Source organism: Eulemur rufifrons, chromosome 27, assembly GCF_041146395.1.
Source record: "Eulemur rufifrons isolate Redbay chromosome 27, OSU_ERuf_1, whole genome shotgun sequence".
Classification (NCBI taxonomy): domain Eukaryota; kingdom Metazoa; phylum Chordata; class Mammalia; order Primates; family Lemuridae; genus Eulemur; species Eulemur rufifrons.
Window position 1 is genome coordinate 4,783,098 of NC_091009.1, and position 6,390 is coordinate 4,789,487.

General features: G+C 32.1%; 1 non-coding gene across 1 annotated transcript; it reads right to left on the minus strand.

Moving 5' to 3' along the window:
* Positions 1-1,367: 1,367 nt before the first annotated feature.
* Positions 1,368-1,429, minus strand: LOC138375885 (U7 small nuclear RNA). The gene has a single exon (XR_011231587.1). It is a non-coding gene; the product is annotated as a U7 small nuclear RNA (small nuclear RNA).
* Between the last annotated feature and the right edge of the window lie 4,961 nt (positions 1,430-6,390).

Consider the following 6,390-nt stretch of genomic DNA (forward strand, 5'->3'; position numbering starts at 1 on the left):
TATTTATTGTTATCGTCTCTGCCTAGAATAGAAGCAAGATGAAGGCAAGGATTTTCATCTGTTTTTCTCAGTATTATATTCTTATCACATAAAATATCACCTTAATCCGTAAGTTCACAATAAATATTTATTGAATGAATAAGTTTGCAAAAGGAGTATATCAAAAGGCAAAACTATTTGATAATGTCAATTGATTACATGTTTTATAATATTTAAAATATATTTTAATTAAAAGAAGATATTCAAGTAAACTAGGAAAAGAATGATCCATTTTTTAGAGACTGATGCTACCTATTTCAAAACAACAAGCAATATCAGAACATAGAAACAGGCCGGGCGCAGTGGCTCACACCTGTAATCCTAGCACTCTGGGAGGCCGAGGCGGGTGGATCGTTTCAGCTCAGGAGTTCGAGACCAGCCTGAGCAAAAGCGAGACCTTGTCTCTACTAAAAAAATAGAAAGAAATTATATGGACAACTAAAAATATATAAAGAAAAAATTAGCTGGAGATGGTGGCACATGCCTGTAGTCCCAAGCTACTCGGGAGGCTGAGGCAGGAGGATCGCTTGAGCCCAGGAGTTTGAGGTTGCTGTGAGCAAGGCTGCCGTGGCACTCTAGCCTGGGCAACAGAGCACAGAGCAAGACTCTGTCTCAAAAAAAAACCAAAAAACCAAAAAAACAAAAACAAAAAAAACAAAACAAAAACAAAATAAAACAAAAACATAGAAACAGACAAGTTTTTCTCATATAACTTAGCACTATATCATTTCTAGTAACATTATTCTAAAAATTCTCCCCAATTCACAATGAGAAAAATAAATAAAGCTAAATACAAATGATCCAATAAAAACAATCCCAAGATAATAGAGGAGACAATATTATTAACTTTGTAATAATTACCTAGAAAAACTAAGACTGGAAAACAAATAATTAATGAATAACAGCAAATAAAATATAGAAATGGAATTTAAACACAGGTTTTCTGCTTTTAAAGCCTGAACTTGTAGCCACCACATAAAATTTCCTTTTCCTAAAAAAATTTTTCAGGAAATTGTAGTATTCAATGATAGGGTCTTAATTTTAGAAAAAATTAAATATATTAGTGAATAATATGATAACATTAAAATCATGCAAAGAATAGGATATTTAAGAAAATAAAAGCTGAAAATAGATTATAAAACCTGATATTCAAAAAGATCAATTTTTTGTCATAAAAGCAAACAGTTAAGACTTGAAGGAAGTATATACCTTACTATACTTTCTTCAAGTATAATAATGGTTAGTGATGCTACCATTAATTTTTGTATTTTTTCTGTAACCATGTAGAATTTTGAAATTTTATTTTATTATTTTATTACTTTTTTAATTTGAGTCTTCTGGTGAGGACCGGAAAAGCTGCTAGACAAATTCTAAAACAGCTGTAACACTAGAATTTTAAAATTTTATAAAGTCAATATTTCTGATTCAGAAATTAAAGCAGTGCATTATATTAATCAGAATTTAACTAAAATTCCTTTTTTCTTTATGAGCTACCAGAATACTTAGACAAAAAATCAATTACCTTATTCTGTATTCTGTTCATCCCTAGTGACTGGTATAATTTTTTAGATAGCTTTGTTTCTGTTTGAGCAATAAATATAAAATTTTGCAATATGCTTCCAGATGTAAGTTGCTATAGGTTCTCCTAAATATGATTAAGGAAAGATGAAATACAGATCATAAAAATAGAAATTATACTCTTATATCCTTGCAAATACAGATTGGTTGCTCTGTGTATTATCTATTGAAAGAGCTACTGCTAACCGTACTGCATATTTCCTGGACATGTTTCCTTATCGTCTAGATAGTGTGTACACAGGGAATGCAAACTAATTTTAATGTGCACTGAAGCAAAATATTACCAGGAAGGTGAAGCCACTAAAACATATAGCATATAAATTGTTTGCAAGCATTTCTGACTTTATGATTATCAGGCATTCTGGATGTTCCACACTACTGCTCCTCCCCATTAGATAACAGAAATGAGCATTATGTTGGTAGCAAAAAGAAAAACTTATTTTTACACTCATTCTATAAGCAATAGCTATGCTTACTTCCTGGTATTCAGAAGGAAAAAAATAGTCAACTTTTTTGAGTGCATTCTATTATCACACATCTTCTAGTGTATTTGACCATGGTTATGCCTTAAATTTTATGAATGTTTCTAAGTCATCCAGAAATTCCCCTATAATTTCCTAAGGGTTTATCTTCTTTGCATACTGAGATATGCAGAATAGCTGCCACAGTGTCTGACACAAAGAAGTTCACAATAGCTATTTTTTAAAGGAATAAACACATATCCATCTGACTGAATTACTTTCTAATGCAGTATTCCACAATCAGTTGGGCAAAAACAATGGACAAGGCATAACTTCCTCTATAGAATTAATTTATTTCATGATTAAGTTCACTGGCTTTAAAAAAATAGAATATTATCTAAATTGGAATTATATTCTGCTATACTATATTCTAGTCCAATTTTATATAATATTTAAATATTTAAATTACCTAGAATTTATTTTGCTCTATGATATGAACTGAAGATGACAATCATTTTAGTTCCAAGTTTCTTGTAAGTTGTCTCATCACCACTGAATGAACCAAAATCTTGGGTGAGATCTCTTGTGTAGATTTTAGTTCTCAAAGTCATACCATGTATTTTAAGCTCTGTGTTTATAACTCTAATAGTCTCTGATGGTCTCCTTCTCTTGTATTTGGTTTTTTTTTTTTCCCTATCAGCAGCATTTGTACTGTCTACTTTTTTTCTGCTATGTCCAATTACCTTTATTGCGTGTCAAGTTTTGTCAGATTTGAAAATGGACTGCAGTCACTAGGTGAGCTTCTTTACTTCTCTCGCTAGGGTGAAGTCCTTCACACTTGAACTCCAAATCAAGTTCTCACCAGCCCCTGCCACCTATGCCCTATCCCCACCATTCAGCAGGCTCTGAGTTCCAGTGCCACTTTTCTCACTGAGCAGGGAGGGGATTAAAAGCAAAGTTCAAACCATCAGACACTCAATCACCTACCCCCAAATTGGCAAAGTCCCATAGCAAAATCAGTCCTCAGTTCTGGACTCACCTCTCTGAGACTCCTTCCTCCTCTGGATTCTGTCTCAGAAATACTTCTGTCTCTGTTGCCCCCAATTAAGATTTTTTTGTTAAAATATTTTATTTAATTTTTCTTCTTGTCTTAAGCAGAAACATGGCCCTGAGTTACTTAATTCCTCATTAATGGATGCTGGAGTAAATTACTATTTTAAATAAATGTTTTAACATTTGGCTAGAATTGCCCACTCACTTTCTTTACTTCATTAAATTTTTTAAAATTCTCATCACTTTTTAATTACATTTAAAATAATGTACTTACATTGAAATGAAGATTTTGTTTTACAATTTTCATTAAATGTACAAGTTATTTTGACAAGAAATAAGATATATATCCTATATCCTAATATGTTTTCATTACTTAAAGTCTAATATCTCTAAGAAAAGTTCTTGTAATGTTTTTCACATAATAAACCACTTTATTTGTTCACAAGTTTTTTCTTTAGATCTCTCCTAGTTATTTTATATATTTGTGGCAAGTATGAATGAAGATGTATTTAATTCTGTGGCTCTCTATAATACGTTTTAGGAAGAAATAACCCAATGTGTTTAATATCAACTACATTTCTGTATTAATAGGCTTACTATTGATTAATAAATATGCTAGATGCAATCAGTGTGCTAATTATTTGTGATATTTAGAATATTTATTTAAATTTATTTTTAAAAACTTTGTTTTTATTTATTTTGAGGTATTATTTTGTCTCTTTTATATTTTTCCTCCAGATTAACTCCCAAGGAATCATTTCTCTGTTTAGTTTATAAATAATAAACAAGTTCACCAATTGCATAAAATTACTGCAGTGACCAGTAAGCATTGGTTAAGTGGGATTTCAGAATTTTTATTGATTATTGAGTTCTACAGATCTCTAATTATTCTCCTTTTCCAATTGAACTCTGTCTTCCCTTTTGAATGCTGGCTGTGTAAGAGTACAGATTGCTTCTTTTTATTTGTTTGTAGCTCTGTGGATCAAGAGGGTCTACATCTAACTTTTTTATTGAATAAAAACTCCTAAATGCTGAGCCTGATTCCATGGTTGAATGAGACTTTTAGGGTTCTGCAAATGATTTGAACATATTTGTACATAGGAAGGATGTGAATAAATGCGTACATAAGGGTGGACGATGTTAGATGACATTGGGAGTCTACACATTTTATTTTATAGTGGTCTCTCACCACGGACATGCAGATTTGCCCTGTTGCTTGACCTGGAGCTCTGCTATGCTACTTGATTTGGTCAAGGGGTATTAACAAATGGGACACAGGCAGAGGCTTAACCTGGCATTGTATATCGCAACCTTCTCTTTATTTCTCTGCTATTTCCGCAGAACATGTCAGAGCCAGGTAAGTGGAAGACGACACACAAATGGAGTTAAACCATGTTACCCCAGCTGGAGCCATGCTAGATCAGCTGACTATGAGCTGGACCCTAAATATATGAGTAATCCCAGCCAGTATGGCAGACTCTCCCAGCTTAGTTTCCGTCAACCCAGCATGCATGAGCAAAATGTTTATTGTTCTATGCCATTGAGGTTTGTTGGCTGCTTGTTATGCAATGCTATTTTGACAATAGCTAACTAATACACTAACTTGTGCAAGTGTTATTGATTTGTCATTAAGTAAAATGAGAAATTATTCTGATAAAAAGTTGAAAAATTCCTTGTTTTGAAAACAGCACGTTTATATTTTACTGAATGATAGGTTGGTAACATTGCACAAATTAGTACAAATATGTTGGATCCTCTTGATCCAAATGCAAATACATTTGTATTTATTTATAAATCTCTGTTTTATTCCACTATATATAATGTAAAGGCAAATCTGACGTGCATCTGATATGTCCCAGAACAGGCAGCTCAATTATTTATGGCTTGTGCTAATTCTGATTATTTCAGGCATATATTAATAATTCTGATGGGTTGATACACATATTCCACTAAATATTTAAATCCCATCACCTCATAACATCATGTTATTATTGGCAATATAGTGGACTAGCAGTTAATTCACAATTGTGTGGATTAAGAGAGTTCTATTTTCATGCCCAATCATACATTACCAGTATATTATCCACCTTAAGAATCAACAAAGATATACAATTTTTTAGAAAATCTAAGTATTTCACTTTGTAAAATAAGTTTAAGTAAATGATAAAGTCAAGAGTATCACCAATAAGATAGCATTTGGGAAGTGTGTCATTATGCAGTTCTTTTGTGGCCCTGACAGTTCAATTGTTTCCAGTGAAACATGACATTAGCTATTTTGAATGATATTAATAAGGCTCATGTACAGTGATTGTTTTCAACAGAGTTTTATATAATTAAAAATTAATATTTAACACTTGATTGTATAGAATTACATAAAACACATTTATAAACACAGAAAGCTATACTAGTTATAGAATTATTAAAAAATATGTTATTTTTAGTCTATTAAATTTGTTTAAAGATAATATATCTAATGCCTTAATGTTTGCTTACTTTTTTGCTTTAACAATGCCAAGTATTTTGACTTTAAGCTGTGGGTATACAGTTATGATATGACATGAGAACAATTTTTCATGAAAACCATATTAAAATATATTTTACTAATTTTGCATAAGTGATATTTTATACAAGGGGAGACATTTAAAATTTACCATAAGGATTCAATAATCTAGTGGTATTTATTTAGGAGAAAGAAAATTAAAACGTAAGAGCATTATGTTGTTTAACGCATGTGCTCCAGATATAATGTTTGAGCCTAGAAATTTCATTCTTTTTTTCCTTAGATTTTTGATTTCCCTTAATAAATGCCCAAATTCTTATGCTATTTTGTCTATCTTTTTTGTAAATTTATGATAGTTATTTTATAGTCAATGTCTATAGATCCATTATATGTATCATGTGGATCTACTTCTATATGCTGTTTTTTTCCTCTTAATCATGTGTCACATTTTCCTACTTTTTCACCTGCCTCACAAGTTTTTTTTTTTTTTTTTTTTTTTGAGACAGAGTGGTGCTCTGTTGCCTACACTAGAGTGTAGAGTGCTGTGGTGTCAGCCTTGCTCACAGCAACTTCAAACTCCTGGGCTCAAGCAATCCTCCTGCCTCAGCCTCCTGAGTAGCTGGGACTACAGGCTTGCGCCACCATGCCTGGCTAATTTTTTCTACATATTTTTAGTTGTCCAGATAATTTCTTTCTATTTTTAGTAGAGACGGGTGTCGCCCTTGCTCAGGCTGGTCTCAAACAACTGAGCTCAAGCGA